We start from the raw sequence: 18,121 nt of genomic DNA, 5'->3' as shown, positions 1-18,121 counted from the left end.
GTGTGTGGGCTTTCTTTAGTTGCAGCGAGCGGGGGCTACACTCTAGTTGCAGTGGCTTCTCTCGTTGCGAAGCATGAGTTCGAGAGTACACGGGTTTCAGTAGTTGCGGCTTGTGGACTCTAGAGCACAGGCTCACAAGTTAGAGTGCATAGGCTTAGTTGTCCTGAGGTATGTGGAATATTCCTGGACCAGGGGTCGAACCTGTGTCCGCTCCATTGGCAGGCGGATTCTTATCCACTGCACCACCAAAGAAGTCCCACACACCTCTCCTTCCTTTTCCCTGTCCTGGGAAGCTAACTTGTGTGTGTGTCTTGCATCCATAGCCTTTCTACTTGGTTTCCTGCTGCTTTTGGCCAATAAGAGGCATGGGGAGGGGGAGAGGGGAGAAAGGGAGGAGATCAAGGTCTCAAAGTAGATTATATGCATGGCTGGGTAGTGAAGGTCATCCTCTTGGACTATGAGTTTGGCTATAACTGAGGAAATTATGAGTTGAGTAATATTTCAACCTGCTACCCAGAAAAGCTAGATCTGTACCCCAGTAGCCATGGTCCTTGACAAGTCTTAACAGAGTTGCAACTTCTGTCAGAGGTCTTTTTTTAAAATATTTATTTTTATTTATTTATTTGGCTGCACCAAGTCTTAGTTGTGACATGTGTATCTCAATCTTTGTTTTGGTATGCTGGATTTTTAGTTATGGCATGCAAACTTTTTTTTTTAATTTATTTTTTAATTGAAGGATAATTGCTTTACAGAATTTTGTTGTTTTCTGTCAAATATCAACATGAATCAGCCATAGGTATACATATGTCCCCTCCCTCTTGAGCCACCCTCCCTTCTCCCTCCCCATCCCACCCTTCTAGGTTGATACAGAGCCCTTGTTTGAGTTCTCTGAGATGTACAGCAAATTCCCATTGGCTATCTATTTTACATATGGTAGTATAAGTTTCCATGTTACTCCCTATATACATTTCACCCTCTCCTCTCCTCTCCCCATGTCCATAAGTCTGTTCTCTATGTCTTTCTCTCCATTGCTGCCTTGCTAATAAATTCATCAGTACCATCTTTCTAGATTCCATATATATGTGTTAGTATATGATATTTATCTTTCTCTTTCTGACTTACTTCATTCTGTATAATAGGCTCTAGGTTCATCCACCTCATTAGAACTGACTCAGATGTGTTCCTTTTTATGGCTGATGAACTATGGATAGAGGTTTGTGACATTGTACAGGAGATAGGGATCAAGACCATCCCCAAGAAAAAGAAATGCAAAAAAGCGAAATGGCTGTCTGAGGAGGTCTTACAAATAGCTGTGAAAAGAAGTGAAAAGCAAAGGAGAAAAGGAAAGATATACCCATTTGAATGCAGAGTTCCAAAGAATAGCAAGGAGAGATAAGAAAGCTTTCCTCAGTGATCAGTGCAAAGAAATAGAGGAAAACAATAGAATGGGAAAGACTAGAAATCTCTTCAAGAAAATTAGAGATAGCAAGGGAACATTTCTTTTTTTTTTTTATTTTAATAAATTCATTTATTTTAGTTGGGAGCTAATTACTTTATAATATTGTAGTGGTTTTTGCCATACATTGACATGAATCAGCCATGGGTTTACATGTGTTCCCCATCCTGAACCCCCCTCCCAGCTCCCTCCCCATCCCATCCCTCTGGGTCATCCCATTGCCCCAGCCCTGAGCATTTGTCTCATGCAGCGAACCTGGAATGGTGTTCTGTTTCACATATGATAATATACATGTTTCAATGGTATTCTCCCAGAACGTCCCACCCTCACCTTATCCCTCAGAGTCCATAAGACTGTTCTATGCATCTGTGTCTCTTATTCTGTCTCACATATAGGGTTATCATTACCATCTTTCAAATTCCATATATATGCATTAGTATACTGTATTGGTGTTTTTCTTTCTGGCTTACTTCACTCTGTATAATGGGCTCCAGTTTCATCCATCTCAATAGAACTGATTCAAATGTATTCTTTTTAATGGCTGAGTAATATTCCATTGTGTATATGTACCAGAGCTTCCTTATCCATTCATCTGTTGATGGACATCTAGGTTGCTTCCATGTCCTGGCTATTATAAACAGTGCTGCGATGAACATTGGGGTACACGTGTCTTTCAATTCTGGATTCCTCGGTGTGTATGCCCAGCAGTGGGATTGCTGGGTCGTATGGCAGTTCTATTCCCAGTTTTTTAAGGAATCTCCACACTGTTCTCCATAGTTGCTGTACTAGTTTGGCAAGGGAACATTTCAAAGGTGGGGTTGATAAAGGACAGAAATTGTATGAACTTAACAGAAGCAGAAGATATTAAGAAGAGGTGGCAGGAAGACACAAAAGAACTATACAAAAAAAGATCTTCACGACCCAGATAATCATGATGGTGTGATCACTCACCTGGAGCCAGACATCCTGGAATGTGAAGTCAAGTGGGCCTTAGGAAGCATCACTATGAACAAAGCTAGTGGAGGTGATGGAATTCCAGATGAGCTATTTCAAATCCTAAAAGATGATGCTGTGAAAGTGCTGCACTCAATATGCCAGCAAATCTGGAAAACTCAGCAGTGGCCACAGGACTGGAAAAGGTCAGTTTTCATTCCAATCCCAAAGAAAGGCAATGTCAGAGAATGCTCAAACTACCGCACAATTGCACTCATCTCACACGCTAGTAAAGTAATGCTCAAAGTTCTCCAAGCCAGGCTTCAGCAATATGTGAACCGTGAACTTTCAGATGTTCAAGCTGGTTTTAGAAGAGGCAGAGGAACCAGAGATCAAATTGCCAACATCTGTTGGATCATTGCAAAAGCAAGAGAGTTCCAGAAAAACATCTATTTCTGCTCTATTGACTATGCCAAAGCCTTTGACTGTGTGGATCACAATAAACTGTGGAAAATTCTGAAAGAGATGGGAATACCAGACCACCTGACCTGCCTCTTGAGAAATCTGTATGTAAGTCAGGAAGCAACAGTTAGAACTGGACATGGAACAACAAACTGGTTCCAAATAAGAAAAGGAGTATGTCAAGGCTGTATATTGTCACCCTGCTTATTTAATGTATACACAGAATACATCATGAGAAACGGTGGGCTGGATGAAGCACAAGCTAGAATCAAGATTGCCGGGAGAAATATCAATAACCTCAGATACGCAGATGATACCACCCTTATGGCAGAAAATGAAGAAGAACTAAAGAGATTCTTGATGAAAGTGAGAGAGGAGAGTGAAAAAGTTGGCTTCAAGATCAACATTCAGAAAACTAAGATCATGGCATCTGGTCCCATCACTTCATGACAAATAGATGGGGAAACAGTGGAAATAGTGGCTGACTTAATTTTTTTCGGCTCCAAAATCACTGCAGATGGTGATTGCAGCCATGAAATTAAAAGACGCTTACTCTTTGGAAGGAAAGTTATGGCCAACCTAGACAGCATATTAAAAAGCAGAGACATTACTTTGTCAACAAAGATCTGTCTAATCAAGGCTGTGGGTTTTCCAGTAGTCATGTATGGATGTGAGAATTGGACTATAAAGAAAGCTGAGCAGGGAAGAATTGATGCTTTTGAACTGTGGTGTTGGAGAAGACTCTTGAGAGTCCCTTGGACTGCAAGGAGATCCAACCAGTCCATCCTAAAGGAGATCAGTCCTGGGTGTTCATTGGAAGGACTGATACAGAAGCTAAAGCTCCAATACTTTGGCCACCTGATGCGAAGAGCTGATTCATTTGAAAAGACCCTGATGCTGGGAAAGATTGAAGGCACGAGGAGAAGGGAACGACAGAGGATGAGATGGTTGGATGGCATCACTGACTCAATGGATGTGAGTTTGGGTAGACTCTGGGAGTTGGTGATGGACAGGGAGGCCTGGCGTGCTTCGGTTCATGGGGTCGCAAGGAGTCAGACACGACTGAGCAACTGAACTGAACTGAACTGAATATTCCATTGTGTATGTGTACCATAGTTTCTTTATCCATTCTTCTGTCAATGGACATCTAGGTTGTTCCCATGTTCTAACTATTGTAAATAGTGCTGCAGTGAACATTGGGGTACATGTATCTTTTTCAATTTTGGTTTCCTCAGGGTATATGTGTAGGAGTGGTATTGCTGGGTCATATGTTGGTTTTATTCTTAGTTTTTTAAGGAATCTCCTTACCATCCTCCACAGTGGCTGTATCAATTTACATTCCCACCAGCAGTGTAAGAGGGTTCCCTTTTCTCCACACCCTCTCCAGCATTTATTGTTTGAGGACTTTTTGATGATGGCCGTTCTGACTGGTGTGAGGTGATACCTTATTGTAGTTTTGCTTTGCATTTCTCTGATAATGAGCGATGCTGAGCATCTTTTCATGTGTTTGTTAGCCATCTGTATGTCTTCTTTGGAGAAATGTCTGTTTAGGTCTTTTCCCCACTTTTTGATTGGGTTGTTTGTTTTTCTGGTATTGAATTGTATGAGCTGCTTGTATATTTTGGAAATTAATGCTTTTTCAGTTGTTTCATTTGCTATTATTTTCTGCCATTCTGAGGGTTGTCTTTCACTTTGTTTATAGTTTCCATTAGTTTGAGCAAGCCCCAGGAGGTGGTGATGGACAGGGACTTTTCACCTTGTTTATAGTTTCCATTAGTTTGAGCAAGCTCCAGGAGTTGGTGATGGACAGGGAAGCCTGGCATGCTGCAGTCCATGGGCTCGTAAAGAGTTGGACATGACTGAGTGACTGAACTGACTGGCTGACTGATAGTTTTCTTTGGCACACGAACTCTTAATTGTGTCATGTGGGATCTAGTTCCCTGACTAGGGATTGAACCGAGGCCCCCTGCCTTCAGAGTGTGGCATCTTAACCTCTGGACCACTAGGGAAGTCCCTCTCAGAGGTCTTGGTTGCAGCTATTGTCTGAAGCAGGATCTTGCTTCTCGTTGATCTATCTTTCTCACATTGTCACTTCAGACACACTTCTTGCCTCTAGCTTTTTATATTCCAATGCCAGTGACAGGCAGATCTCTTGCAGTTATCAATTTTGGATGAATAGAAGGTTGCTTTTACTTTTTTGGAGCAGTATTTTCAGTTCATAGGCACCCTTGGCCTTTGCTCCTATTCCATTTCCCCAAGTAGGATAATCACAATTGGAACATCTTGGTAATATCCCATACTATTAAACATAAGACTCACCCTTTCACATTTCCTTTAATATGGATTTGAAATCCCACCTGCTTTCCCTCTTTGTGATAATCTCCGGTCTCTTCCTCCCCCACTCTTCTCAGAAGCCTGTCAGCCCCTTTGTGGTTTCATTTCTTTATCCTTTCTGATGAAATTCCATGTTGTGTTTTATCCTTCAGTCTCTGTCTTGCTGGCATCCTTGCTTTCTTTGCCTCTTGTTCATCTGCTACATCTGTCCTGCAAACCCCAACTCATATCTGTTTTACTTCTGAGATGCTCCTTCTCCAAATCTTGTTTCTGAAAGATGCTAGAGGCAGTCACACCACACGGGTACTGTAGGTGTAGATGTACGTTTGTAGCATCCGATGTCAATGGAATGCACACTCCTCTTAATACTTCCTCCAGCCCTCTCCCACTCTTCTTAGGCACCCATCTCTACTCCAACTTCCTCACTTTCTGTGAACGACATAATTTAATATTTCTCAGGAAAAAGACAATAATTGCTCCCATGTACACTTTTGTCGGCCTCGGCACCAGCCTTCATCTCCCATTCTCCTCTGGTGACGACTCGCTCCTATCCAAGGCTCATCTGACAGCTGAAGTGCTACCTCGCTGGTCCCCTCTGTGACTTTTTTCTGTGAAACTTACTTCTTGTTTTCCATTGTTATATCCTCTTATTCTTCATGGTCACTTCCCTGCAAAATAAGAACACTTTGAAATATTTCCCATTAGAAAACCTTGGCAACAAAAGAACGTCTGCTGATGACCCAGCTCCTCTTCCAGAGAGTCTCTTCTCCACGCCCAGCTCTCTCCTTCCTTCCTGGGACTGTCTACACTGCCTCACTTTCAATTACTCTTCAATCCTCAGTAATCTGCTTTTTACCCCCATCTTGAAAAGGTTACCAATGATTTCCTGGTTGTTAAATCCAAAGGATACATTTTGGTCGACATTTTATTTGAATTTTATAAGACATTTGACTTTTTGGGCCACTCCATTCTTGCAATTCTCCCCTTAATTTTGTTGGTAGTCTTCTCCTGGTTAGTCTAGCTGTCTTCTACTTAATCTCCTCTGGTAGTCTCAATTTTGGTTTTCCCCAGGGACCTCCTCTCAGCCCCTTATGTTCTCATGCTGTATCACATCTGTGCTCAGGATTTCGGTCACTGCTTATGAGCTGTTATTTCCAGACTCTATGTCGAGATTAGACTATTCTCCTGAACCCTAGGCTTGTATAGTCAATGCATTTTTGTTATGTTTTCCAAAGGTACACACAGAAAAAAAAAACCTTCTAAAATAGAACTGAGCTCATTCTCCTTCTAGCAACCCCCACCCTACCTCACCTCCCTGGAATGCCCACTACTCCTTATTTCAGTGAAGAGAACTGTCAGAACCCATGTTCCCTGAGTAAGAAATCTGGACATCATTCTCAAGTTCTCTTTTTACTTTGGTTCCACATTCCCAATTAATCAACCTTGTCTATTTTCTGAAAAGTCCCGTACTTATCACCTCTCCTCTAGTCTCTCATCTTTAAGTTTAGATCCTTCTGCTTTTTCCTTTAGAAGGAGACCCCTTTTCTTCTTTTTGCACGCGTGTGCACACACACACACACACACACATACATATATATATATATATTCTTTTTCAGATTTTTCCATTATAGGTTATCACAAGCTATTGAATATAGTTTCCCTGTGCTATACAGTAGGTCTTTGTTGTTTATCTGTTTTATGTTTAACAGTGTGTACATGTTAATCCCAAACTCCTAATTTACCCTCCATTCCTACGCCCCCTCCAATCCCTTTTGGTAACCGTAAGTTTGTTTTCTATGTCTGTGAGTCTATTTTGGTTTGGTAAATAAGTTCATTTGTATCTAGATGGAGATTTCTAAAGCTCTGTGATCTGCCTCACAGGTGACTGTCAGGCCTGCTCAAAACTCCGGGATTCCCTGCTGGCAGTCACACACCTGCCAAAGCACAGCATTCAAGGCTCCCAAGAAACCAGCTGTGGAAGGTTTCCTTCTTGAGGAAGACTTCCTTGATTTATTCAGGGATCACAGAGGCTAACACAGCTGCAGAATAGAGAAGCAAATCTGGCTCCATTGCTGTTAAACCCTATTCAAAGACTGGCTCCTTGAGCTCCCTGCAGGGCGATTTTACTAACTATTCCCTGAAGGCAGACAGATCCATTTGGAGCCTGCCTGGATTTGCTAGTCCGGATTTGCAGATTTTGTTATTTTCTCATCAGTGAAGGAGACAGCTTGGAATTTAAGTTCACAAAAATAATAATTTCCTTTATTGTTACCTCCCCCACTCCCACCCCTTAATGTCTCAAATCTTTTCCTGTTTTCTCGTCTTCCCCTCAGCTATCAGTGTGACCTTTCCTATATTTAATCAGACACTTTTCTTCCCATCTCCTATAGGCAAAGGCTTCCCAGGTAGTGCTAGTGGTAGAAAATCTGCCTGCCAGTACAGGAGATGCAAGAGGCATGGGTTTGATCCCTGGGTCTGGAAGATGCCCTGGAACAGGAAATGGCAACCCACTCCAGTATTCTTGCTTGGGAAATCCCATGGAGAGAGAAGTCTGGCAGACCACAGTCCATGGGGCTGCAAAGAGTCATATATGACTGAGTGGCTGAGCATATCTGTAGGCAACACTTGGCAAAGAACATGAAAGAAAGGACATGTGGGCTGGTGGGTCAGGGAAAAGTAAATGTGTAGTTCTTCCTGTTGAAGCTTTAGGTAAAGCTCATTAGTTAGGTTAAGCTCCAAGCTATTTAAGTTTTACCTGGAGCACCTGATTTCCCTAAGCACACCGCAGGCCCCACATGCTCCCCTTGCTCTGTGCAAGCCCCTCCACCCCTCACTCTCTAGCAGTCTCTGCGTTGCCCTTGTTCTGTGCCTGTTTTCCCATTGCAGTGTGAGCTCCATGAGAGCAGGGCTCTGCCTTTCCATGTCGATGTTCCAGGGTCAGGCATATCCTGGGCACTTGATTAAAGCATGTTGAATGAACAAATCAAACTTCACATCCTTCCCTGCCAGCATTGGAAAACACCTAAATCAACAAAAAACTGACACCCTCTCTCATTTGGATGCACCTGATCATGTAGATTAGAGATGTGCAAATTTCCTTTTTTTTTCATTTCTCCTATCTAAAAAAAAAGAAAAAAAAACACCCACTTTTCCCCCCTTTCTTAAATGGCTTGGAATTCACTCCCTGTTGTCCTTTCTGTTACTGCCAAGCTTAGCCAGGTTCTTGTTTTCTCTGACCAGAAATTAAGATTTTTATCTTTCTTTTTTTTTTTTTAATTTTATTTTTGGGGCTGTGCTGAGTCTTTGTTTTGGCACACAGGCTTTCTCTCTAGTTGCAGTGCTTGGGCTTCTCTTGGCAGTGGTTTCTCTTGTTGTGGAGCACAGGCTCTAGGGTGTGTGGGCTTTAGTTGTTGTGGTGTATGGACTTAGCTACCCTTCGGCATGTGGAATCTGCCCATACCAGGGGTCAAAACCATGTCTCCTGCATTGGCAGGCAGATTGGTAACCACTAAACAATCAGGGAAGTCCTTTTTTTTTTTTTTCCTTAAACATCACTATTTGAGTGACTATGCCAGGTTCTAATTGGTTGTAAGATTCTGTTCCAGAGATTTTAATTTGGAGTTCACTGATAGAGGGTCCTCTGGATGGTCTTTAAAGGTCTGTAACCCTCTGAAATAGTATGCAAATTGTTCAGTATGTGTGTTTTTTTTTCCCCTCTGGGAATGTGGTCTACTTTTCTGCTTACTTTCAAAGGGCCCTGTGATTCCCTCACTGGTTCTCCCATCTCCATACTCCTCTCATTCTGGCACAAGTGTACCTGGGCATGACCGCCCTCCCAGACTACAGCTCAAACCTGCCTCCTTTCAAGGCCCTCCTTGATTTGGCCCCATCCTACTTTTCCAGCCTAATTTTACACTTCCTTCATGTCCTGAATGAACCTTTTGCTCTAGGCAGCCTGCTTTTTCCATAGTCCTGACTTTCTTCTAGCACGTAACACAGATTATAGGAGACTTGGTTAGGGATTCCAGGCCCTGGCTGGAGTGAGGGGGACTCTGTCTGGGATGGCACGAAAGTGGCACGAGGGAACCAAGCAGCCAATCAGGCAGCTAAGAGAGCAGCATTACAGAACAATGACCTAATAGGGGTTGCCACCTTAGTTCCACAGACTAATTTGCCAGAAACTCCTTCAAATACTGAAGGTGAGATTCTTAAAGCTAAGAGTGAGGGCCTTCAAGAAGATCATATGGGGTGGTTCCAAAAAGAGGGACTACTTTTTCTGCCTGGAAACCTCCAGTGGAAGTTGGTTAACTCCTTACATGCCGCCACTCATTTAGGGGAAAAGGCCTCCCAAAGGTTACTAGAAAGATCCTTCAGAGGAAAAGGCCTCCAAATGACTATAAGGCAAGTGGTCTCCTCATGTCCCACTTGCCAGTTAAACAACCCCCAAGGAGCTCGAAGACCCCAGCTGGCCCAGCCTGTCCAACGATGTGGGACCTACCCAGGAGAGGAGTGGCAGATGGACTTCACCCAGATGCCAGTTTCTCAAGGGCATAAATACCTGTTAGTCATGATAGATACATTTACAGGAGAGATTGAAGGCTTTTCCACTTGAGCTGAGAAGCCTGAGAAGGTGGTAAAAAAACTGCTCCATGAAATCATTCTGAGACTTGGTCTACCCGGGTCATTACAAAGTGACAATGGGACATCATTTCCTTCTAAGGTCAACCCAAGGGGTCTCTAAAGCATTGGGCATTGCTTATTATCTACATTGTGCCTAGAGGCCTCAGTCTTCAGGAGAAGTAGAAAGAACCAACCGATTCTTAAAATCAGTGATAAAAAGATAACCCAGGAGACCTCCCTGGGATGGAAGGAGGCTTTACCAATAGCTCTCCTTTGCACCCGTATTGTCCCCAAGGAACAAGTTGATCTTAGTCCTTATGAGATGCTATATGGGAGACCTTTTGTTTATGTCAATGACCTCTTCCTAGATCCAGAGGCTCAGACCCTCCAGTCTTATACCATGGCCATTGGGCAATTCCAATGGGATATACGCTTGTGGGGAGTCAACCAGGACCCAAAAGATTCTAAAGAGTCACTACTATATGCTCCAGGGACTCAAGTTCTAATTAAAGTCTGGAAAGATGGATCCCCAAAGGCTCAGCTCCAGCCCACATGGAAGAGCCCCTACCCTGTAATACTTTCTATCCCCACAGCAGTCAAGGTATCAGGACATGACTCCTGGATTCACTACTCATGAGTCAAGCCGTGGAAGAAGACAGAAGAGGACACTCAATACACCTGTGAACCCCTGGGAGATCTCAGATACCTATTCAGAACTACAAATGAGTGCCATTCTAATGAAAACCCCCAAAATTAAGTTTCTGGGGATAAGATTTCTCAGGAGAGCTCTAAAGAGCCAACACAGCTTGGTAGGGGTTGTACTCCAAAACAGACAGGAGAGATAGATCTCCTGATCCCTGAACAAGGAGGGACTTGAGCCATCTTGAGAGAGACATGTTGTTTCTGGGTAAATATATCCAGCTAAGTTAAAGAAAGTCTCACAGTTCTCAAGAAAAACAGTCAGACCCTACGGGATCTCAAAGAACAAGCTGGAGAGTTCTCAGGGTGGCTAAAGTCTCCCTTTGGGGGATCTTACTGGTGATGGGAAATTTGGAGTTGGCTACAAAAAAGTTCTTCACGACCCAGACAATCACGATGATGTGATCACTCACCTGGAGCTAGACATCCTGGAATGTGAAATCAAGTGGGCCTTAGGAAGCATCACTATGAACAAAGCTAGTGGAGGTGATGGAATTCCAGTTGAGCTATTTCAAATCCTGAAAGATGATGCTGTGGAAGTGCTGCACTCAATATGCCAGCAAATATGGAAAACTCAGCAGTGGCCACAGGACTGGAAAAGGTCAGTTTTCAGTCCAATCCCAAAGAAAGGCAATGTCAGAGAATGCTCAAACTACCGCACAATTGCACTCATCTCACACGCTAGTAAACTAATGCTTAAAATTCTCCAAGCAAGTCTTCAGCAATATGTGAACCGTGAACTTTCAGATGTTCAAGCTGGTTTTAGAAGAGGCAGAGGAACCAGAGATCAAATTGCCAACATCTGTTGGATCATTGAAAAGGCAAGAGAGTACCAGAAAAACATCTATTTCTGCTTCATTGACTATACCAAAGCCTTTGACTGTGTGGATCACAATAAACTGTGGAAAATCCTGAAAGAGATGGGAATACCAGACCACCTGACCTGCTTCTTTAGAAACCTGTATGTAGGTCAGGAAGCAGCAGTTAGAACTGGACATGGAACAACAAACTGGTTCCAAATAAGAAAAGGAGTATGTCAAGGCTGTATATTGTCACCCTGCTTATTTAACTTACATGCAGAGTACATCATGAGAAACGCTGGGCTGGATGAAGCACAAGCTGGAATCAAGATTGCCGGGAGAAATATCAATAACCTCAGATACACAGATGATACCACCCTCATGGCAGAAAGTGAAGAATAACTAAAGAGCCTCTTGATGGATGTGAAAGTGAAAAAGTTGGCTTAAAGCTCAACATTCAGAAAACTAAGATCATGGCATCTGGTACCATCACTTCATTGCAGATAGATGGGGAAACAGTGGAAACAGTGGCTGACTTAATTTTTGGGGGCTCCAAAATCACTGCAGATGGTGATTGCAGCCATGAAATTAAAAGACGCTTGCTCCTTGAAAGGAAAGTTATGACCAACTTAGAAAGCATATTTAAAAGCAGAGACATTACTTTGCCAACAAAGGTCCGTCTAGTCAAGGCTATCGTTTTTCCAGTGGTCATGTATGGATGTGAGAGTTGGACTGTAAAGAAAGCTGAGCACCGAAGAATTGATGCTTTTGAACTGTGGTGTTGGAGAAGACTCTTGAGAGTCCCTTGGACTGCAAGGAGATCCAACCAGTCCATCCTAAAGGAGATCAATCCTGGGTGTTCATTGGAAAGACTGATGTTGAAGCTGAAACTCCAATACTTTGGCCACCTCATGCGAAGAGTTGACTCATTGGAAAAGACCCTGATGCTGGGTAGGATTGGGGGCAGGAGGAGAAGGGGACGACAGAGGATGACATGGCCAGATGACATCATCGACTCGATGGACATGGGTTTGGGTGGACTCAGGGAGTTGGTGACAGACAGGGAGGCCTGGTGTGCTACAGTTCATGAGGTCGCAAAGAGTCGGACACGACTGAGCAACTGAACTGAACTGAATGCCCCTACTAGTCCCTGTCATCACCATATTGATGTTGCTTATGATTGCCCCATGTATTATCAATTGTTTAACCTGTTTTGTGTCTGCTCAGGTCAGCAAGCTACAAAATGCAGTGCCAGTTCAACAAGGATATATAAAACTACAGCTGACCACAGAAGATATCACTCACCCTTAGATGGACACCACTCTAAGGACTCTGAGGCTTGACACTAGCAAGAGGGGAAGGCCCGATGCCCCTCGCCATCCCAGTTCAGCAGGAAGTAGCCAGAGAGACCTTGATGCTCCTATTCCCAAAGAATTGGGCCTCCTATCTCTTGAGGGGGGAATGTTAGATAGTTAGAATACGAAAAAGGAGTCCAGAATGGCGGTGGCTAAAAGACAAGGAAGGGAACAACCCATGAAAATAGAGCAAAGGAAGGTTGGAGGACCAGAGTGAGGACCTCAGGTAAAACAAACAGCACTCCTAGCTAGCACAAATTACATAGGGCAGGCCCAGGGGGAGAAGAAAAAAACATATAAAAAGAGGAGCCAAAATTGGGCTGGGGTCCTCCCTCCTCTTCGCGTTTTTTGGGTCGGCATGCCCTCACGCCTCAAGTATGTGTTTTCCTTTACTTTCTAAATAAAACTGAGCTGTAACACTGGTCCGTTCGAGGGCTGTAACACTGATCCGTCCTTCCCTTCAAATTTTTGTCGTGATGACACAGAACCAAGGAAATTACACACTCCTCCAACAATTATTTTAAAAATTCTTTTCCCATTTAGGTTATTACAGAATATTGAGCAGAGTTCCCTGTGCTATACAGTAGGTCCTTGTTGGATATCTATTTTAAATATATCAGTGTGTACATGTCCATCCCAAACTCCCAATGTATCCCTCCCCCCACCATTCCCCTCCAACCATCAATTCAATCTCTAAGTCTGTGAATTTGTTTATTTTGTAAATAACTTCTGTTTTGTAAATAAGTTCATCATTTTTTAAGGTTCTGCATATAAGCAATATCATGTGACAGTGTTCTCTGACCTACTTCACTTAGGTCATCCTTGTTTTCTAAACAAGGAAACTGAGGAGTGGAACAGTTGTGCAAGGTCACACACACTTAGTGATGAAGCTGGGGTTTGAACCGAGGCTAGCCTCTTGTGAGCAGGAGACTGTACTTCAAGCCCTCAAATCCACGTCATTGGCAGTGGCTGGCTCTTCACATCTCACAGCCTTCAGATGGGTGTCCTGAGTGTCCTGCAGCCTTCAGGGCACAGCAAATGCTCAGGGAGTGTGGCTGCTTCACTGGTATTTGTCTGTGTGGCCCCACCCCCATGTTGCTTCCGTGGTCCCCCTACTTCTACCCTGTGAATGGCCATGACATTAAATATTGGAAAGTTGGAGACAAAGTGGGGAAGATTCTGAGAAAAGCAACAAAAATGATTCAGGAAAGAAAGAGGTTGATGTATGTGGAAAGATAAAAAGAGATATATTTATCTGACTGGGCTGGGTGACAGCTAAGAAAGGATGTGAACACCCAAGAGGGCAAAGAATGGGCTAGGTCTGTCTTTTTTTGAGGTACTTTACAGCTCCAGCATCAATACCTTTCTCTCTGGTCTCATGCTGAAATTCAACAAGGATTTATTGAGTGTGGAAGGCTTTACTTTTGTACTCAATGTGTTTCTAGAGGCTGCGTCTTAAGCAGCTCAGTTGTAAGGTAAGAACCCGAGGGCACTGTGTTAGTGCCTTCCTCTGAGCTGATGCATTTTGGCATCATTGTTGGAAGTCATCAAATGAGTGGAATAAGGCAGAGAGATACGATTTTTATACCTGAAAGAGACCTGAAAGATCATCTAATGGTCATTTTCTATGTATGAAGACTGAAGCTCCAGGTAGTTATGTGATCTGTCCAGAGTCACTTGGCAAAGTTGGTGACAGGCAAAGCAGAAAGACATCCTGATTAGAAAGTACAGTATGCCTGAAGCCTGTGAAAAACAGCCAGGCCGATCACATTGCAGACATATTGAGGGACATCTTTCTATCAGGTCCAATTCTAATCTCTGAGATGCAGCCATGGACCAGACAGGCCAGGTTCCGGCCCTCATAGCACTTACATTGTCATAGAAATTATAGAGGTTGGCAGAATCCATGTTTAAACCCAGCTGTACCTAGCCAGTGACAGGAAGGGCTGTGCTGGAGTAGGTGTCCCTGGTTGGGAGGACAGTCTGGTAGGACACTGGTGGGGTGGGGTGGGGGATCAGAAGAAAGCTCCTGTTCCCCCACTGTGATAAAAAGGGGATACTGAGCACAGCATGTCCAGTTACTCTTCTCAGACTTACCAGTCACATGAGTTACTCTACCTCCTTGGGTTGAGTGCATTGTTGGACAGGGAGAGGTCAGCAGTGGATCACACATGGGGCTCTCTCCTGTGGAGGGAAACTTTATTTATTTGGCTGCATCATATAGCATATGGCATCTTTGTTCCCTGACCAGGGATCGTACCTGTGACCCTTGCAGTTTAAGTGCAGAGTCTTTAATGACTAGACCGCTGGGGAAGCCCCTGGAAGGAAACTTATTCTTTCCTCACTGGAAGAAATACAATAATAATCCAATAACCAAATGTACAAAGGTAAAATTTGCATTGTGGGAAGCCTCATAAGTGGGCATTCCTGGTAACTTAATTATCTGTTGGTGGACATTACAGTTGCTCCTTTGTTTCATTCTTACAAAAATGCAGCAGTGAACATCCTGGGACATCTGGTAATACATTTGCTAACTAGTGATAAGTAAATTTCTAGGAGCAGAGCTAATGGCTCAAAGAAAATGTGCATTTCAAATTTTGATAGCTATTGCCAAATTGCTCTCCAAGAATGTTGCACCGATCTGCATTCTCAACAGCAGCATAGGAATGTAGTTGCAGATTCAAATGCTGGACACGCAGTCTGTTTTAAATGATTCAGAGAGAATGTTCAATTTCTACAATATCGTATAAAGTGATAGTACATAAGATTATAGAGTGTTTGTTGGGCATTTTACTTAATATGATCTTATTTAACCCTCATTCCTTTGAGGAGGGTATTATGGTTTCCATTTAAAATATGATGATATGGAGGGTAAGGAAGATTAAATTGCCCAGGGTCACAGAGTCGTAAATGGCAGAGAAAGTTCTGAGTCCAAGCAGTCTGGTTCCTGAGGTTGTGCTCATAACTGTGGGCATCATAATGCCACATAACACTCCAGCTGTGTGACACAGTGATTTTGCAAAGAAGAAAAGAGCGTTAATAAAAGGATGGTGCTATAAAAGATGAATTCTCTTGAAAGAAGGTGCTGCTTTCATGCAAATGTTCCTTATAATGAAGTGTCTGAAAGAATCATTGACAATGTGTGGGTATATAAGGAGAACTGCTAAATAAAATGTTTTCCAAAGATTTGCATGAAACATCAACTGGGTTTTGATGCTTGCTGGTTGTTTAAAATGTTTATTCATGTTGAACAATGTTTATTTATTGAAAGTATCATCTATTTAAATCAAATTATCTCCATAACTGAATATTTATACAGGTGCTTTATTGAATATTCCTAAACATTTGCCCAAGCCAGAAACGATTTATTCACAGTTATAAATGTTTACTTCTTTAGAGTAAAAAATTGCTTAAAAGGAACTTAAAAGCAAATAGACATTTCTTCCATTTGTGAACATCTGCAGTGCTTTGTGCGCATTAGCTGCTAGATAGTTCTGTCTTAGAAAATAACTAGATATTCTAATTATTTATGTTCAATAAAATATTTAAAATTTACACAGCATCTCTTTTATTGTGTCATGTAGCAGCAGCAGCTCTTGGCTCTGGGACCCACTGGTAATAGATGGATTTTGAGATTTTTCAAACACCTCAGCTTTGCGCCAGCATTTAATTAGCTGAAACCCCATTTATTTCACTGTACACTCCAGCGCCATGAACATTAGGCCTTAAATAATCCTGGGCTGAACAGATGCCAGTATGAGCTATGAAAAAAGCAATAAACAAAGTGATGTAGTGCCTCATGGTTTTATTCACTGTACTGAAGGTTCCCAGGGACTAGATTTGGAGACTACTGTTACCTGTAAAGGATCATTGACCCTTTGATGGATGGATGCAATTACATGCTTATTTGGCTTTGGTGAAGATGAACACTTCAGGAGTCTGGAGGCCTTGGTGGGAAGCCTCACCTGTGCAGAGGGGGACAGGGCAGGGTGGGCACTGGATGGTGACCTCGAGGCCCTCCTTGGCTCTCTCATCTATGGTTCCATCATTCTGATCACAGTCCCAAGGCTGAGAGCGACTTGTGATGCTCCCTCTCTTTCTGGGTGTGCCAATTTGTTGTGGTGGTCTTAATGAGCACTACTTTACTGTTTCTGAATCAGGTGAGGGCCCAGGGTTACACTCAACACCCTCTCTTCTCAAACACGTGCACACATCTGCTGTCAAAAATGCTCTGTCTGGGTCCCACTATTGAAGCAGTGAACTTGTTGGGAAGATAGAGAGTGAGCCCGTCTGGGGCAAGCAGGCACACACTTGCTAGGAAAGCGCCTTCCCATTGTATTCCATGAGCCTCACATTGGGTGTAAGGGTATACTTACCCAAGGTAAAGTCTATTGAAATAGGAAAAGGCTAACCTCAACCCTGTAAATCTCATGACCCTGCTGACCACCATCCTCAAAGTCTTCTTTTCTCCTCTTCAACATTTCTCCTTCTTAAACCATTTAAAAATTGAAGTACAGTTACTTTACAATGTTGTGTTAGTTTTAGGTGAATAAAAAAGTGATTCAATTTTTTTCATTTTTTTTCTGTTATAGGTTATTTCAAGATAAGGAATATAGTTCCCTGTGCTGTACAGGTCTTGCTGTTTATTTTATATATTGTAGTATGTATGGTTTAGTTCTTCTTCACTTTCTGCCATAAGGGTGGTGTCATTTGCATATATGAGGTTATTGATATTTCTCCCGGCAATCTTGATTCCAGCTTGTGTTTCTTCCAGCCCAGTGTTTCTCATGATGTACTCTGCATATAAGTTAAATAAGGAGGGTGACAATATACAGCCTTGACGTACTCCTTTTCCTATTTGGAACCAGTCTGTTGTTCCATGTCCAGTTCTAACTGTTGCTTCCTGACCTGCATACAGGTTTCTCAAGAGACAGGTCAGATGGTCTGGTATTCCCATCTCTTTCAGGATTTTCCACAGTTTATTGTGATCCACACAGTCAAAGGCTTTGGCATAGTCAATAAAGCAGAAATAGATGTTTTTCTGGAACTCTCTTGCTTTTTCGATGATCCAGCAGATGTTGGCAATTTGATCTCTGGCTCCTCTGCCTTTTCTAAAGCCAGCTTGAACATCTGGAAGTTCACGGTTCATGTATTGCTGAAGCCTGGCTTGGAGAGTTTTGAGCATTACTTTACTAGCCTCTTGATGAAAGTGAAAGAGGAGAGTGAAAAAGTTGGCTTAAAACTCAACGTTCAGAAAACTAAGATCATGGCATCTGGTCCCATCACTTCATGGCAAATAGATAGGGAAACAGTGGAAACAGTGTCAGACTTTATTTTTGAGGGCTCCAAAATCACTGCTGATGGTGGTTGCAGCCATGAAATTAAAAGACGCTTACTCCTTGGAAGGAAGGTTATGATCAACCTAGATAGCATATTTAAAAGCAGAGACATTACTTTGCCAA

Source organism: Giraffa tippelskirchi, chromosome 7 (assembly GCF_054371585.1).
Source record: "Giraffa tippelskirchi isolate mGirTip1 chromosome 7, T2T-mGirTip1v1.2.pri, whole genome shotgun sequence".
NCBI classification, from domain to species: Eukaryota; Metazoa; Chordata; class Mammalia; order Artiodactyla; family Giraffidae; genus Giraffa; species Giraffa tippelskirchi.
Note: the sequence above shows the minus strand (reverse complement) of the source record.